This window comes from Bos indicus x Bos taurus, chromosome 20, assembly GCF_003369695.1.
Source record: "Bos indicus x Bos taurus breed Angus x Brahman F1 hybrid chromosome 20, Bos_hybrid_MaternalHap_v2.0, whole genome shotgun sequence".
Classification (NCBI taxonomy): Eukaryota; Metazoa; Chordata; class Mammalia; order Artiodactyla; family Bovidae; genus Bos; species Bos indicus x Bos taurus.
This window is the reverse complement of record NC_040095.1, coordinates 52833352-52852929: the sequence shown is the minus strand read 5'-3', so window position 1 is coordinate 52852929 and position 19578 is coordinate 52833352. Positions and strand designations below refer to the sequence as shown.

Sequence of the window (19578 nt, the reverse complement as noted above, 5' to 3'; positions counted from 1 at the left end):
GTTGCATGTTGCACAACTAACACTTCAAAAGTTGAACAAATTGAGCTATGAAGTTTAGCTCATCTGCCACATTCCCCTCACCTCTACCAACTGACTGCCACTTCAAGTATCTCAACAATTTTTGCATGAAAATGCTTCCACAATCAGTAGGAGGCAAAAAATGCTTACCAATAATTTGTTGAATCCCAAAGCATGGATGTTTATGCTACAGAAATAAACTTACTTCTCATTGGAAAAAATGTGTTGATTATAATGGCTCCTATTTTGATTAATAAATATATTTTCAGGCCTAGTTATAATGATTTAAAATTCACAATCCAAAACTGCAATTATTTTTTCACCAACCTAATATTTTAAATTGATTTTGCTCCTGATCCTCTTCAAAGCTTATTTGGCCTCATGTACTTTATCCATTCCAAAAGTAATCCTTTCTGTTATGAAGTGTTAGCCAAGTCATTTAGATAACAAACACAGTAACATGTTGGTAAAATATCTAATTCCAGATATATTAGCTTTTTAATTAAAGAAGAAAAATATGTAATGAATGAAATCAGAATGGTTAGTATATTTATATTCAGAAGAATTGAAGAGCATATTTATTTAAATTCTGCTGCTTATATCTAATAACCTGATAATCTGAGTATTGAAGAATAATCATTTTAAAAAGTAAATTATTTAGTGTCTTAGTTCAATCAATTTTGATTGTATATTTGTGGATCTCTCTTTATAGTCAACTATATCTTGGTCATATTAAGCTATTAGAGAAACATCAGTGCTTAATACATTAATATAACTATAAAAATTATATTTTAATAGCATGTTAACAGTTTGGTGGAAAATATTATCAAGCATGCCTGACTAGATAAAAGAAAGGCTTTGTTGGAAAAAGTAAGAAATATAAAAACACATATTTCTCCAAAAATTTTGATTTGATTTAGAGTTTCATATTTATGGAAAACTAGAATGATTAATTGTCTATTACCACCTTGTGACCACTAGATTTATAACATGCTTTTTCAAATTTAGGTCAATTAAGGTATATTAAGAACATTTTTATCGAAAGCAGTGGATAAATCTCTCTCCTTAGCTGCTTAAGATTTTCAGTAGTATCACAGAATGCTCCTTTAGCTTTACATGCTGTTCCTTAACCTTCAAATTCTATTATCACTTTTATGCTATTCTTGTTTGCTTCCTCTTGTGTTTTTCCATTATTCCTTTTAAAAATCAGTTGTGGACTCTACAAATTGCAATATTGAAATGTCTTTGAAATTGTGTTTCAAAAGAGACCTGGGATCCATTTAATTGAAATAACAGAATGTTAAGCATGGTATATGAGACCACAGTGGTTTTCTTGTGAACTCAGTCATTCTGTAAGTTCTGCCTAACAAGCCACTATTTCCTAAGTGAAGTGTTAGGGGTAGGGTAGGGTGGGGTAGGAAGGAAAGCTTGAAAGCAGTAATTTTCAAAAGAAAATATAGATCAGGTGGTCCTGAAATTTTTCTTAAAGAAACTTTTGTTATCTGATGGAAATACTAAACACAACTGCAATTATTCAGAAATTCTTCAATCAACAAATCTGCAAGTTCTTAATAGCAACACTTCATTAGAAGGTGTGAAACTATTGAAATATAAAACCTCCCATTGCTAAGGCTCCCATAGCATGTAAGTGAGTAAGTAACAGGTAGTTATAAATAGTAATTGGACAATCTACACATGGACATCACCAGATGGTAAATGCCAAAATCAGATTGATTATGTTCTTTGTAGCCCAAGATGGAGAAGCTCTATACAGTCAGCAAAAAAAAAATAAAAAAAAAAAGCCTGGATCAGAATGTGACTCAGATCATGAGCTCCTTGTTACAAAATTCAAACTTAAATTCAAGAAGGCATGGAAAATGACTAGGACATCCAGGTATGACCTAAATCAAATCCCTTATGATTATACACTGGAAGTGACAAATAGATTCAAGGGATTAGATCTGATAGACAGTGCTGAAGAACTATGGACAAAGGTTCCTAACACTGCACAGGGGGGCAGTGACCAAAGCCATCCTAAAGAAGAGGGCATTCAAGAAGGCAAAATGATTGTCTTAGTAGACCTTACAAATAGCTGAGGAAAAAAAAAGGGAAGTGAAAAGCAAAGAAGAAAAAGAAAGATATATCCAACTGAATGTAGGGTTCCAGAAACTAGTGAGGGGAAATAAAGCCTTATTAAGTGTACAATGCAAAGGAAGAGAGGAAAACAATAGAATGGGAAAGACTAGAGATCTTTTGAAGAAAACTGGAGATTCCAAAGGAACATTTCATACAAAGATGGGCACAATAAAGACAGAAATGACAAGGACCTAACAGAAGCAGAAGAGATTAAGAAAAGGTGCCAAGAATACATAGAGGAGCTATATAAAAAAGGGCTTTATGACCCAGATAACCACAATGGTGTGGTCACTTATCTAGAGCCACATATCGTGGAGTATGAAGTTAAGTGGCCATTAGGAAACATTACTATGAACAAAGTTAGAAGAGGTGATGGAATTTCAGCTTCACTATTTCAAATCCTAAAAGATGATGCTGTTAAATTACTGCAGTCAATATGGCAGCAAATTTGGAAAACTCTGCAGTAGCCACTGGACTGGGAAAAAAAAAAAAAAAAACAATTTTCATTCCAATCTCAAAAAATGGCAATGGGAAAGAATGATCAAACTACCATTCAGTTGTATTCATATCATATGCTAGCAAAGTCATGCTCAAAGGCTTTAAATCCAGCCTTGAAAAATACATGAACTGAGAATTGCTAGAGGTACAAGCTTGATTTATAAAAGGCAGAGGAACTAGAGAGTAAATTGCCAACATCTCTTGGATCATAGAAAAAGCAAGAGAATTCCAGAAAAACATCTACTTCTGCTTCACTGATTTGCTAAAACCTTTGACTGTGTGGATTACAAAAAACTGAAAAATTCTGAAAGAGATGGGAATACCAGACCACCTTACCTGCCTCCTGAGAAATCTGTATGCAGGTGAAGAAGCAACAATTAGAACTGGACATGGAACAATGAACTGGTTTAAAATTGAGAAAGGGGTATATCAAGGCTGTATATTGTTAATTGCTTATTTAACTTCTATTCAGAGTATATCATGCAAAATTCCAGGCTCAATGAATCACTAGCTGGAATTAAGACTGTGGGAGAAATACCAACAACTTAGATATGCAGATGACACAACCTTAACTGCAGAAAGTAGAAAGGGACTAAAGAACCTCTTGATAAAAGAGGGAAGTGAAAATGTTGGCTTAGAACTCAGCACTCAAAAAATGATCATGGGACCTAGTTCCACCACTTCATGGCAAAGAGATGGGGAAACAATGCAAACAGTGGCAGATTTTATTTTCTGGGCTCCAAAAATCACTGTAGACAGTGACTGCTGCTGCTGCTGCTAAGTCGCTTCAGTCGTGTCCGACTCTGTGCGACCCCATAGACAGCAGCCCACCAGGCTCCCCTGTCCCTGGGATTCTCAAGGCAAGGACACTGGAGTGGGTTGCCATTTCCTTCTCCAATGCATGAAAGTGAAAAGGGAAAGTGAAGTGGTTCAGTCGTGTCTGACTCTTAGCGACCCCATGGACTGCAGCCCACCAGGCTCCTCCATCCATGGGATTTTCCAGGCAAGAGTACTGGAGTGGGGTGCCATTGCCTTCTCCGAGACAGTGACTAGAGCCATGAAATTAAAAGACTCTTGCTCTTTAGAGTAAAGCTATGAAAAAAATAAACATGTTAAAAAACAGAGACATCACATTACCAACAAAATCTATATACTCAAAGCTATGGTTTTTCCAGTAGTCATGTACAGATGTGAGAGTTGGGCCATAAAGGAGGCTGAGTGCTGAAGAACTGATGCTTTCTAACTGTCGTGCTGGAGAAGACTCTTGAGAGTCCCCTGGTCAGCAAGGAGATCAAACATGTCAATCCCAACCGAAATCAACGCTGAATGTTCATTGGAAGGATTGATGCTGAAGCTGAAGTTCCAATATTGTGGCCACCTGATGCGAAGAGATGACTCATTAGAAAAGTCCCTGATATTGGGAAGATTGAAGGCAGGAGGAGAAAGGAGTGACAGAGGAGAGTGTTGGATGGCATCACTGGCTCAATTGACATGAGTTTCAGCAAACTCTGTGAGATAGTAAAGGACAGGGAAGCATGCTGTGTTGCAGTCCATGGTGTTGCAAAGAGTTGGATACAACTTAGTGACTGAACAACAATACATAATAGTATAATCTATGATAATTGCTCTAAACTAAAAATTATAGGCATTATTAGTATTACATCAGGGAAACTACAAAATGGATCAAGAAGTTATTTATCAGGTGTACCAGAAGTATGGTTGATCAACATGTATGAATTGATTAAATGAAGTCCTGGAAGAAGCAGTCCAAGCAGAAGATCCTGAGTTGCAAAGGAGGAAGAACAATTTAGAATTAAGGCTTGAAGCTGGTAGGTAGAAAAGAGGAGGTTGAAGATGCCTGATGGGAATACAGACTGTCGGTAAAAAACATCTATATTTATAGCAAGGAAAATTAGGATGCCACAGAAGGATTTCCAGAAAGTGATGTAACCACATTTTCATTTTGAAATATCACTGATCAGAGTGTGTAGATCAAATTAGTTGGATAAAAATGCCTGTAGTTGGAGCAAAAACAATGGACTATTTTGAATAACTAGAATCATAATGCTGGAAACCAGAAAAAGATATTATTTCTTGGTCTCTAATGCTTCAAGAACATAACCAATTAAACACACACACACACACACACACACACTTTCTCCACTAAGAGGAATAGGGTTTTATATATATACAGATATATTTTAAGAATATATTCATTCCTTTTGAAAAGTTTGAATTTTAGAAAAATTAGTAATTTGTTTAAGGAGGTTAATTTAGGTCATGGTGGCTAAAATCTTTGAGAACAGAACTAAAATTGAGAATTATCCCTAAGAATATGATTAAATGTACAAAACCATTCCTCACAATGTGAGGAAATCAAATTTATTACATTACAAAGGAGAAATCAACTTATAAGAGAAAACCATTTATTTAAAGTAGCAAAAAAAAACTCAGTTTTTTTTTTTTTAAGTTTTTATGTGAAATATTTCAAAATACATGCAAGAAGAGAAAACAGAATCAAGAACTACCATGGACCCATCATTCAGCTTCAACAATTTTCAATGCATGAAGATTTTCTTTATCTATATTCTTTATTTCTCATTCTTATACTGGAAAAGGCAATGGCAACCCACTCCAGTACTCTTGACTGGAAAATCCCATGGGCGGAGGAGACTGGTAGGCTTCAGTCCATGAGGTTGCTGAGTCAGACACGACTGAGTGACTTCACTTTCACTTTTCACTTTCATGCATTGGAGAAGGAAATGGCAACCCACTCCAGTGTTCTTGCCTGGAGAATCCCAGGGACGGGGTCGCACAGAATCGGACAAGGCTGACATGACTTAGCAGCAGCAGCAGCAGCAGCATTCTTATACAAGTAAACTTGAGGCAAATGACAACATTATGTTAATTTATGTGGGAAAATATCATATATTTTTAAATTATAAGAATACTCCTTTTTAACTGTAAGTAGTATCAGAGGTTTAATCCAGGCTAAGCAATAATTCCTTTATCAAATCTTAATTTCCAGCCATGCTCATTTTATTTCTCTCACTATAATGTAAATATTCCTTTTGCTGTTAGTCTAATATTCTCTTAGCTCATATTGGATTACAGTTAAAAGTGTTTCATATTCTATTTTGGATGCTACCAAAGACTTTTTCATTTTACTTTAAAATCCAGTTATTTTACTAGACTATGTCTTAGTCTTGGGGATTGTTATCCGTCTTTCCGAGGAACTCACAGAGCTCTTTCATTATGCAGTTTCAAGTCTTGTTTACTTATTTTAGGACATTTTCTTGGATTATAATTTTAAGTATTTGTTATATGTGATTTATTTGTTTTTCTCCTTCAGGAAAGACTATATATGCATTTTTTAAATATTCATTTTGAATTCTTAGCTGAGTTTATTCACCTTCATTTTCCTATCTTGCTTTTCTCTAATCACCTCATTTCTGATATTTTGTAGAACTGATTTATAACTTTATGCTGAAACTCTACAACTTCATGTTATAGAACTGTGCAACTTCATGTTATAGAACTCATAACTTCTATCACTTTCTTTGTTTCTTCATTTTGAAATATCATGTTACATTTTTCATTTGTCTTCTGAATATGAATTTCCAACATGCTTTGTTTATTTGTGAGAGGTTCATATCTTTCTTATTCTTTTTTTTTCTGTAACTTTTAAAGATCAAAGCCACAATATTATTCAGTGACTTAGTTTTAAGTGAAATATATTTTCATATAATTCAAAGAGAAAGGAGTGAACTAAAATCACTTTTCTACTACTATACAGTAGATTTTCACTACTATAAAGTTCCTTTTCCTTTGTTTTCACCACGACTGGGGTTTGGCTTTTGGAGGTCTTGGTCATTTTATCTGAACCTTTTCCAATTCTTTGCTCATTATCCTATCCAACTCATTAGGATTCTACTCCCAAGCTTTGATTTGGGAGAATATTTTAGTTCTAGGAGTCCTACTGACAGACTTCTGGTCTACTTGATGACTCTTGACCTTTCTTTGTCCCATTGCACTCATTCAGTATTAGAAGCTTCAAATTCTGCTAACTAACACAACTACTACTTTCAGATAGTCCGTCAGGATCATCCACTGAGTTTTCCAGTGTGCCTATGAAGATGATTTTTAGTTCTGCCTCTCAGGGCCATCTTTCACTTCCTCTTATATAATTTTTGATAGCAATTGTGTCCTGTAGCTATTGGCATTTATCTCAAACCATTTATATTCCGGGGCTCATGAGAATTATTTTTTACCTAGTTTTGCTGTAGGTGTTGTCCTACTTACTGTCCTACTTGATTTGTGCTGTCCTACTTGCTCTTTTTCTTTTTATGAGTGGAATTCTAACAGATTATCAAGATATACCAACTGCCAATGCCATCTTCCCAGAACACCTCATTAAATAGCATTGTAACTTCATTACAATAAACTACAATAATTAATTTAAGTAATAAACTGTATATGAGGTTATTATAGTAAAAAAAATCACACACAAGTCTTTATTATCAGCTCTGAGTCAGATCTTTGTAAAATACATAGATGTCTTCAATTCAATGTAATGTGAATTACTGAGCAACTACAAAATTGCTTTATGTGCAAAAAAATATTGCTTTATGTATGCAAAAATTGCTTTATGTGTTTCAGAGATTAAAGCAAGCACAAATATTCAATCCAGGAGTTTCAAATTCCAACGGAGGAAATGAATATATACATAATTAACTCAAATAAGAATTTAGTTATTGAAGAAGGAAATGGCAACCCACTCCAATACTCTTGCCTGGAAAATTCCATGGACTGAGGAGCCTGGTAGGCTACAGTCCAGGGGTCACAAAGAGTTGGACACGACTGAGTGACATAATAAATATTAGCCAACTATGGTTACTTAAAGACTTCGAAAAGTGGAATGCTATGCAACCAGTACAAAAATACAGATTAAATTTCTTTAGCCTGGAAATAAGTCAGTTTTATGTTTCTAAGGAAAAAAAGAAATGTTTTTTCACAACACTTTGTAAAATATGACCTCATTTCAATAAGAACAAATACGTATTGAAAATATAGATTACTTTTAATACAAACATTAAATAGTAATGATTGCTAAGTAATGGGGTTAGAGAAGTATTTATACTTCTAATTATGTTTTGTATTTTTTATATTTGTTTAACATTTTTTGCAATGAACAAGCATTACATTTAAAATAAAAAATAAGCTCTTTCTATTTTTTTTGTTGTTGTTTGGTCTCTGAACTGTGTCTAACTCTTTTGCAACCTCATTAACTGTGGCTCATCACTTTCCTCTGTCCATGGGGTTTCCCAGGCAAGAATACTGGAGTGGGTTGCTATTTCCTTCTCCAGAGGATCTTCTCAACCAAGAGATCAAAGAACCTGCGTCTCCTGCATTGCAGGCAGATTCTTTACCACTGAGCCACCAGGGAAGTCAGGAAACACTGGAAAAGTAGTGAAAAATATTTTTGTGTATCTATCAAAGTAAGATAAATTTGTAACAAAGACAGTATAGACATTGTTCAAGATACTTAAGAATGGAACGTTGGCCTATGGATACATTTTAATCTTTGTGGAAGAGGAGGAGGAGGAAGAGGAGAAGAAAATAACATGAGTAACCTATTCAAACTCAAGTGATATAACTGCAAACTCATTAATCTGACACTAGCAGTTATGATTGCATGGACCTAACCAGGACACCCCTGCTGCTTCTTGGTATTCCTGAGAAATTTAAATGTCAAGATCAGTTTCTTATTTTGGCTGATATTGTTGTTACTTTTCTTTCCAGTTAAGAGTTCATGTCATAGGCTAATCATCAGCAAAGGGCCTATGGATCCTATCATTATCGTTTAAAGTGTATCCCTTTCAAACTGGTTTATCAGTGGTGTCAAGGTTGGCTAGGGACACCAGGGCTTACTGCTCCTGCTAAGTCACTTCAGTCGTGTCCGACTTTGCGACCCCATAGACGGCAGCCCACCAGGCTCCCCTGTCCCTGGGATTCTCCAGGCAAGAACACTGGAGTGGGTTGCCATTTCCTTCTCCAATGCATGAAAGTGAAAAGGGAAAGTGAAGTCTCTCAGTCATGTCTGACTCTTGGCAACCCCACGGACTGCAGCCCACCAGGCTCCTCTGTCCATGGGATTTTCCAGGCAAGAGTACTGGAGTGGGGTGCCATTGCCAGGGCTTACAGCTAACCTCTGTTTCTCATTCCCAGTGACTATTTCTAGCCAAACGAATGTGAGTAGAAATTGTGTATCATTTTTATCCTGGGACATTTTAACAGAGGATGTGTCTTTATTTTGTCTGTCTCTATCTCTCAGTCTGCCTCTGTCTTTATTTCTCCATAGACAGTTCAGAACGGTGCATCAAAGTCCTCTATGAACATACAAGAGCCACAGATGATATGTGTGGACCTTAACAAGCATTCCTGGACGACTCTAGGAAGCTAATTCTCCCTGTCAATGTCATCGAATGATGCTGGAACAGAACAACTCTGTGGCCTAGTTTACCTACTAAACAATTAGAAAAATTACCCTAAAGAATATAAGCAATTTTAAAAATCATCTTTCTGGATACTTGGTTGAATTTTATTTAATTAAGAATATTTAGCAGCATAAGATATGAGTCAACTATTGCTTTCTGTTTTTCATGAACCAAGTTAATTCTTTCCTTGATTGGCCTTGATTCTACAGAGTGGCTAATTTAAAGAAAATGGAAATAATAGGCATGTATTTTCTATTACTCTTTCCTAGATCACATCATTTTTCAAAGTTATTTTTCTTATTCTCCCATATGGTTACAACAAAACTGTGAATCTGCAACTTTTGAATATTTCAGCAAATTCTGTACAAATTTTTTAACTTAATGGAATTAGGTAAAATACTGAGTTAAAAGTACTTGGAAGGCATTTAAATACAGTTAAAGCTTTATAAGATAAATATGGTCCACCTTTCTTCATGTCATTATTTTAATTGTGTGATTAAAATGGTGACTTAAAACTTCTTTATTTGAGAAGGACACTATTTCTGCTAGCTAAAAATATCCTGTCTTAATTTTTGCAAGCAAATTAACTTTTCAGCCAAAGAGGAGCTGGTAAGTTAATTTGCAAAATTTTTGCAGTGTCCCAGAAAAACGCCAGTATATATTAAAAACCAACAGAAATGTTATATTTTCTATGCTACCATAGTAAAACTAATTTCAATGAGTTCATTTAGAATAAGCTTATTTAGGTATTTTATTTTTAAAAATTTTCACTTTCTTATTTTCCATTTCTCATTTTGATAAATAAGCATACTTTGAACATAAAAAAAATCACATTATGGATAATATTGGACTTGTGACATGAGGTTTTTCTGTTCTATAATTTTATTTGCTTGAAAATATTAAAAATATAATAGTATCATTTCCAGAATTCTGTTACTATTGACACATTTTTTAACAATGGGCAGTATGGAAAGAAATTCAGTGGCCATAGTAATAGGTCAAAGGAAAAATATATATGTCCCATCTGCTGTGACCTAAGCCCTACTATCTCAGAGTCCCAGTAACAGAGTACTGGGAAATAGAGGAGAACCAGAGAAAGCTATTTGTATCTTGGGATTATTATCTAATTCTTTCCTATACACATCCAATTTAGGATAAATTGTTACATTGAAAATATGAACATTCAACATTGCTTATAGACAGAAAACTGTAAATGTCTATACATTCCTGCCTCTCATCACCAGTTATGATGGTCAATTCTATGTTTCAACTTGACTGGCCCTTTGGGTGCCCAGGCAGTGCATCAGATGTTTCTCTGGGTATGTCCCAGAAAGTCTTTTTGTATGAGATTAATTGTAGAATGGGTAGAGAGAGTAAAGCAGATTGTTTTCCCCAAAATGGGGTGTGCATGCTAAGTCACTCAGTCATGTCTGACTTTTTGTGACACCATGGACTTTATAGCCCAACAGGCTCCTCTTCCCATGGGATCATTCAGGCAAGAATACTGGCGTGGTTTGCCATGGCTTCCTCTGGGGTATCTTCTTGACCCTGGGATTGAACCTGCATTTCTTATGTCTCCTGCATTGGTAGGCAGGTTCTTTACCACTAGGGCCATCTGTGATGCCCAATGTGGTAATGTTCATCCAATCGTTTGAAGCCCCAAATATGCTGATACTCCTCCAAGTAGAAGGAAATGACTCTTAGGTGATTGCTGAACTGGGGCATTGCTTTTTTTTTTTTTTTAATTGGTTTAATTTATTTTTAGTGTGGTGTTGGAGAAGACTCTTGAGAGTTCCTTGGGCTGCAAGGAGATCAAACCAGTCAATCCTAAAGGAAATCAGTCCTGAACATTAATTGGAAAGACTGATGCTGAAGCTGAAGCTCCAATACTTTGGCAACCCATTGCAAAGAACTGACACCTTAGAAAAGACCCTGATGCTGGGAAAGATTAAAGGCAGGAGAAGAAGGGCATGGCAAAGGATGAGATGGCTGGATGGCATCACTGACTTGATGGACATGAGTTTGAACAAGCTCCAGGAGTTGGTGATGGACAGGGAAACCTGATGCACCACAGTCCATGGGGTCGCAAAGAGTCAGACATCGCTGAGGAACTGCACTGAACTGATTCATTTTTACAGCAATGTTAGGTTTAGACAAACACTTGAGAAGGAAATAGATTTCCTATGTGCTCTTGTCCCCAATATGCATAGTGTCCCATGTCATCAATATTTCCAACCAAATGATACATTGATGAATTTACATTGACACATCATAGTCATTCACAGTATGTTCAGTTCAGTTGCTCAGTCAGGTAATTCATGTTGTATTTCACTCTTCATGTAGTACATTAAATGGGTTTGAACAAATGTATAATGAATGCATCTGTTATCACGCTATCACAGAGTATTTTCATTGCTCTAAACCTTTTATGTGTGTGCACATGTACTAAGTCACTTGAGTCATGTCACGCCCTTTAAAACTCTTATATGCCCTACCTACCAAACCATGCCTCCTCCCCACAACTTTTACCATTGTTGGAAACCACATATCTTTTAATGTCTCTATAGCTTTGCCTTTTCCAGAATGTCATTGCTGAAAATATACAGCGTGTAACATTCAACCAGTCCAATCCCAGGAGATCAGCTCTGGGATTTCTTTGGAAGGAATGATGCTGAAGCTGAAACTCCAGTACTTTGGCCACCTCATGCGAAGAGTTGACTCACTGGAAAAGACTCTGATGCTGGGAGGGATTGGGGGCAAGAGGAGAAGGGGACGGCAGAGGATGAGATGGCTGGATGGCATCACCAACTCAATGGACATGAGTCTCAGTGAACTCCGGGAGTTGGTGAGGGACAGGGAGGCCTAGTGTGCTGTGATTCATGGTGTTGCAAAGAGTCGGACATGACTGAGCAACTGATCTGATCTGATCTGAATATTTTGGTTGACTTATTTTGCTTAGAAATGTCTTTTTAAGGTTTCTGCATGTCTTTTGGGAGAAGGCAATGGCACCCCACTCCAGTGTTCTTGCCTGGAAGATCCCATGGATGGAGGAGCCTGGTGGGCTGCAGTCCATGGGGTCGCTGAGAGTCGGACACGACTGAGTGACTTCACTTTCCCTTTTCACTTTCATGCATTGGAGAAGGAAATGGCAACCCACTCTAGTGTTCTTGCCTGGAGAATCCCAAGGACAGAGGAGCCTGGTAGGAGGCTGTCTATGGGGTCACACAGAGTTGGACACTACTGAGGTGACTTAGCAGCAGTAGCAGCAGCAGCATGTCTTTTAATGATTTGATAGTTCTACTTCAATATTATGTAAGTTATTAATAGCCAGAAATGGTATGGACCTAAAAGAAGCAGAAGATATTAAGAAGATGTGGCAAGAATACACATAAGCACTATACAAAAAAGATCTTCATGACCCAGATAATCACAACGGTGTGATCACTCACACTCACCTAGAGCCAGACATCCTGGAATGTGAAGTCAAGTGGGCCTTAGGAAGCATCCCTAACAACAAAACTAGTGGAGATGATGGAATTCCAGTTGAGCTATTTCAAATCCTAAAAGATGATATTGTGAAAGTGCTACACTCAATATGTCAGCAAATTTGGAAAACTCAGCAGTGGCCACAGGACTGGAAAAGGTAAGTTTTCAGGCCAATCCCTAAGAAAATCAATGCCAAAGAATGCTTAAACTACCGCACAATTGGACTCATCTCACATGCTAGTAAAGTAATGCTCAAAATTCTCCAAGCCAGGCTTTATGTGAACCTGCAATATGTGAACCATGAACTTTCATATGTTCAATCTGGCTTTAGAAAAGGCAGAGGAAACAAAGATCAAATTGCTAACATACACTGGATCATCAAGAAAGCAAGGGAGTTTCAGAAAACTATCAATTTCTGCTTTAATGACTATGCCAAAGCCTTTGACTGTGTGGATCACAATAAACTGTGAAAAATTCTGAAGGAGATGGGAATACCAGACCACTTGACCTGTCACTTGATAAACCTATAGGCATGTCAGGAAGCAACAGTTGTAACTGGATATGGAACAACAGGTTGTTTCCAAATAGGGAAAGGAGTACCTCAAGGCTGTATATTGTCACCCTGCTTATTTAACTTATATGCAGAGTACATCATGAGAAATGCTGGGCTTGAGGAAGCATGAGCTGGAATCAAGATTGCCAGGAGAGATATCAATAACCTCAGGTATGCAGATGACACCGCCCTTATGGCAGAAAATTAAGAAGAACTAAAGGGCCTCTTGATGGAAGTGAAAAAGGAGAGTGCAAAAGTTGGCTTAAAGCTTAAAGCTCAACATTCAGAAAACTAAGATCATGGTGTCCGGTCCGGCAAATAGATGGGGAAACAGTGGAAACAGTGGGTGACTTTCTTTTCTGGGCTCCAAAATCACTGCAGATGGTGATTTCAGCCATGAAATTAAAAGACGCTTACTCCTTGGAAAGAAAGTTATGACCAATCTAGAGACTGCTAAGTCACTTTGGTCGTGTCCAGCTCTGTAAGACCCCATAGATGGCAGCCTACCAAGCTCCCCTACCCCTGGGATTCTCCAGGCAAAATAACTGGAGTGGGTTGCCATTTCCTTCTCCAATGCATGAAAGTGAAAATTGAAAGTGAAGTTGCTCAGTCTTGTCCAACCCTCAGCGACCCTGTGGACTGAAGCCTTCTAGGCTCCTCCATCCATGGGATTTTCCAGGCAAGAGTACTGGAGTGGGGTGCCATTGCTTTCTCTGACTAGTGTATTAAAAAGCATAGACATTACTTTGTCCACAAAAGTCTTTCTAGTCAAGGCTATGGTTTTTCCGGTAGTCATGTATGGATGTGAGAGTTGGACTATAAAGAAAGCTGAGTGCTGAAGAATTGATGGTTTTGAACTGTGGTGTTGAAAACTCTTGAGAGTCCCTTGGACTGCAAGGAGATCCAACCGGTCCATTCTAAAGGAAATCAGTCCTGAATACTCACTGGAAGTACTGATGCTGAAGCTGAAACTCCAGTACTTTGACCACCTGATGTGAAGAGCTGACTCATTTGAAAAGACCCTGATGCTGGGAAAGATTATGGCAGGAGAAGAAGGGGATGACAGAGGATGAGATGGTTGGATGGTATCACTGACTCAATGGACATGGGTTTGGGTAGTCTCCCGGACAGGGAGGCCTGGAGTGCTGTGGTTCAAAGGGTCATAAATAGTCGGACACAACTGAGCGGCTGAACTGAACTGAACTGAATAGCCTTTTGCCTCTCCAAACAAACTTTACAATCACTTTGCTGCTCTCCACAAAATGGCTTGCTCAAATTTTGAGTAGCATTGCACTGAATTTATTGATCAAGTTGAAAATAACTGACATCTTGACAATATTGAGTACTTCTGCCCATAAACATGTGATATGTCTCCATTTATTCAGTTACTTGATTTTGTGCATCAGAGCTTTGTAGTTTTCTTCATGTAGATATTGTACATATTTTCTTAGATTTACATTTAAGCATATCATTTTGTGGTATGCCAAAGTAAAAATGCTGTGATTTCAATTTCAAATTTCACTCAATCTTTGTTGGTATATAGAACTTTATATATTGACTTTTATATATTAACTTGACTTCTGTATATTAACTTTGTGCCCTGTGTGAGTGCTAAGTGGCTTCAGTTGCATCCAAGTCTTTGCTAGCATATTGACCGAAGTCCACAAGGCTCCTTTATTCATGGGTTTCCCAGGCAAGAATACTGGAGTGGGTTTCCATTTCCTCCTCTAGGGGATATTCCAAACCCAGTGACCAAACCTGCATGTCTTATATCTCCTGCATTGATAGGCGGGTTCTTTACCACTAGTGCTATCTGTGAAGCCCTTGTATCCTACTACCTTGCAATAATTTCATGTTAGTTGCAGAAGTTTTTTGTCAACTATTTTGTATCTTCTACATAGACGTTCATGCAATATAAGGATAAAGACAGTTTTATTTCTTCCTTATTAATCTATATACTCTTTTCTGTTATTACATTAACTAGAACTTTCAATAAATGCTGAAAAATAGTGGTGAGAAGAGATACACCTGCCTTTACCTGATTTTAGTAGGAAAAATGAATTTCTCATCAAATGAATGTTAGCTGTAGTGTTTCTGTAGATACTCTTTATCAAGCTGAGATAGTTCCTCTCTATTCCTAGTCATTGAGAGGTTTAGTTATGGTTTACTTAAATACTAATACATGTTTTTCATATATTTATATGACAATGTGATTTTTCTTTTCTAGTCTGCTGATAAGATTAAAAACAATAACTTTCAAATGTTGAACCAGCCTGGGAATACTCCACATGATCATGGTATATAATATTTTTTATACACTGATAAATATGAATTCATATTTTTGACAATCTTTTATGTATGTTGATAAGAGATACAGATCTATAATTTTCTTTCCTGGTAGTATCTTTGTCAGGTTTTGGTATTGGTGTAATGCTGGCTGCTTAGAATGAGTTAAGAAATATCCCTTCTGTTTCTGTTTTCTCAAAGAGATTATAGATAATTGGCATAATTTATTTCTAAATTATTTGATAGAATTCACACTGAACCCATCTTTACCTGGTATTTTCTGTTTTGGAAAGTTGGTATTGATTCCATTTAAAAAAAAAAAAGATATAGGTCCATTGTGATTATCTGTTTCTTCTTGTGTGGATATTGTCTTCATCTTGTGTGAATCTTGTGTGAAGTTTCAGATTGTGTCTGTAAACGAATTGGTTCATTTCACCTAGGTTATAAAATGTAACAAGAAATACATTCAAATTTTGTTTCTCAAGTAAGTATTTTTCTCCCTTTACTTTTGAAGGATATTTTGCAGCAAACAGAATTTTGTTTGCTTGCTTGTTTTGTTTTTCTCTCTCAGAACTTAAAAATATTTCAGTCTTCTTTTTTTGCATAGTCTGAAGAGAGATCAAATATAATTCTTATCTTTGATTCTCTATAGACATTTTTCTCTTCCAGGATGTTTTTTTTTCCTTTATCTTTGATTTTCTGTCATGTGAAAATAATGTGCCTAGTTAATAGCTGATGGTGTTTCTCTTGAATGATGCTCTCTGAGCTTCTTGAATGTATGAATTGATGTCTGACACTAATTGAGAAATAATTCTTAGTCATTATTGTTCCAAATATTTCTTCTGTTTTCTTTTCCTTTTGGTTTTCCATTTTGATGTGTTAGAAGGATATGACATCTTTTTCAGTGGTCCCAAGTCCTTGTCATTTCTGTTCCTGGTTTGTATTTACTGGGGTTTTTTTAGTCTTCACTCTTCTTGGTTATTGAAGACTTTATTCTGTTTTAAATTTCACAGATTCTTTCCTTAGCCACATACAATCTACTAATAAGCCTAACAAAGACATCCAACAAAGACATTCTGTGACAGTGTTTTTAATGTAGAATTTATTTTTCGTTCTTTCTTGGGATTTGCATGTCTGTACTTAAATTGCCAATCTGTTGTTGCATATCTTCTACTTTACCCATGAGACATCTTAGAATATTAAGAATACTTTTCTAAGTTCTTTATCTGTTACTCCCAACATCCCAGGTTTGTATGGTTTGGATATTTGCTCTGACTCTTCAAATTGTAGTTTTTTCTTTCTTTTTTTTTTTTTTTTCTTTTGGAATATCTTGCAATATTTTCCCCTAATAGCAGGATATGATGTTCCCAGTTAAAAAAAAAAAAAAATCATTTGTAAACAGGCGTTTAGCCAAGTGGTGTTGAATGTGAAGAGAAGGGAAAATATTCTATAGTGCTACAATACTGTGAATTTCACAAGTGTTTCTCAGTATTTTTCACCCCACTTGGGGAGAAAGGATGACTGGAGCCAGTAAGAGTTGGATTATTTCCCTTTCCTAGAAAGTTAAGCTCTAATAATACCCCATCAGATTAGCCTCTAGTTAATTTGTTACTCTAACAAGAGGCAGGTCTTGTTAGAAAGTGAAGATTGTTCTGGAATATTACAAAACTGTTAACTTTCTTCTTCTAGATGAACAAGGACATTTTTCTCTAATATTTGCTAAGTGAACCTGTCACTTCTTATGATATTGTGCAGGGCCCTGTATGAGTGGGCTCCTCTGATATTTTAAATTCAGACTTGTCCACATTGAGTCTCCAGCAAATCGTCAGTTATGTTTTATTACTCTGGCACTGATTCCTGTGAGAATTTTCATTTATCAGTCCCTGCCCAGGTAGGCTGTGACTCCATATATTCACTTGTTTATCTCTCCAAACTTGGGATAGTGGTTTACCCTATGTCCTCCCCTTTCTTTTTTTTTAAAATACAAGTTAAATTTAGTTTAATGCAACTGTATTTTTTGGGGGTATTAAAAACATGCAGTGAAAGGCAATGTGAAGAATCAACACCCAGCCTAAAGAATAACTAATAATATTAAATTTGCTTATTTGAGAAATCAAATGTAAGATATAAGTATGAAACACAGGTTGAGACAGTCATTCAAGGGGAAAAAAAAAAAACAAAAAAGGCTGAGTATGAGGTTCAGTTCAGTTCAGTGGCTCAGTCGTTGTCGTACTTTTTGCAACTCCATGGACTGCAGCACGCCAGGCCTCCCTATCTATCACCAACTCTGGGAGCCTACTCAAATTCATGTCCATCATGTCGGTGATGCCATCCAACCATCTCATCCTCTGTTGTCCCCTTCTCCTCCTGCCTTCAAATCTTTCCCAGCATCAGGGTCTTTTCCAGTGAGTCGGTTCTTCACGTTAGTTGGCCAAAGTGTTGGAGTTTCAGCTTCATTTTCAGTCCTTCCAATGAATATTCAGGACTCATTTCCTTTAGGATGGACTGGTTGGATCTCCTTGCAGTCCAAGGGACTCTCAAGAGTCTTCTCCAACACCACAGTTCAAAAGCATCCGTTCTTCAGTGCTCAGCTCTCTTTATAGTCCAGCTCTCACATCCATACATGACTTGAAGGTGAGGCTGAAAGTAGTGGGAGGAACTGAAGTGAGGCTGGAGCTCTGTTGTTTAGTCTCCATCTTAGGGAGCGGGAGGGTGCTGGGCAGGGGCACATTATTAACCAAAGTATCCTCCATCTTTGCATTATTAGTAGCCACAGTGTTAGGCAGAGAGGAAGAAGGTGTAGTATAGTCTGTTACAGACTCCTTCCAGTATCGTGCACTGAACCTGGACTGGCGACTTGTTTCATACATGATATTATACATGTTTCAATGCCATTCTCCCAAGTCTTCCCACCCTCTCCCTCTCCCACAGAGTCCATAAGATTGATCTATACATCAGTGTCTCTTTTGCTGTCTCGTACACAGGGTTATTGTTACCATCTTTCTAAATTCCATATATATTCGTTAGTATACTGTATTGGTGTTTTTATTTCTGGCTTACTTCACTCTGTACAATAGGCTCCAGTTTCATCCACCTCATTAGAACTGATTCAAATGTATTCTTTTTAATGGCTGAGTAATACTCCATTGTGTATATGTACCATGTAGAGCCAAGAAGAATTGTTGATTTTCAATCTGTTGTGTAATTTTTTTTTTCTTATTAAAATGAAGTGGAAACTTCCAAGGCCCTTGTGGAACTAGAAACAAGAAGTCTGGTCTTATGTTTTCCTGCATTCAGAGTCAAGATGAAAAACTGGCTCTTCTTTACTCCCAAGTCTGTGGACTTTCAGACTTGTCTTTGGACTTGGACTTTTTGAATTACATCACCTTCCTTTCTTGAGTCTCAAGTTTGCCTGCTGCAAATCTTGGGACTTCTTAGCCTCCATTATTACATGAGCTTACCTCACCCGCCCCCCATGTAAATACATATACACATCAGTTCAGTTCAGTTCAGTTGCTCAGTCGTGTCACTCTTTGCAACCCATGGACTGCAGCACGACAGGCTTCCCTGTCCATCACCAACTCCCAGAGCTTGCTCAGACTCATGTCCATTGAGCTGGTGATGGCAGCCAACCATCTCATCCTCTGTCATCTCCTGCTTTCAATCTTTCCCAGCATCAGGGTCTTTCCTAAACAGTCAGTTCTTTGCATTGGGTGACCAAAGTATTGGGTTTTAGCTTCAGTATCTGTCCTTCCAGTGAATATCCAGGACTGATTTCCTTTAGGATGGACTGGTTGGATCTCCTTGCAGTCCAAGGGACTCTCAAGAGTCTTATTGAACACCATAGTTCAGAAGCATCAATTCTTCACATCTATACATGACAACTAGAAAAGCCATAGCTTTGACTATATGGACATTTATCAGGAAAGTAATGTCTCAACTTTTTAATATGCTGTCTAGGTTGGTGATAGCTTTTCTTCCAAAGAGCAAGCATCTTTTAATTTCATGGCTGCAGTACCATCTGCAGTGATTTTAGAGCCCAAGAAAATAAAGTCTGTCATCACTGTTTCCATTGCTTCCCCATCTATTTGCCATAAAGTGATG

General features: G+C 37.1%; 1 protein-coding gene across 2 annotated transcripts in view; it reads right to left on the bottom strand.

Moving 5' to 3' along the window:
- CDH18 (cadherin 18) overlaps nt 1-19578 on the bottom strand; it is a 1278678-nt gene that overhangs the window by 823466 nt on the left and 435634 nt on the right. The gene's annotated exons all lie outside the window — the stretch shown is intronic.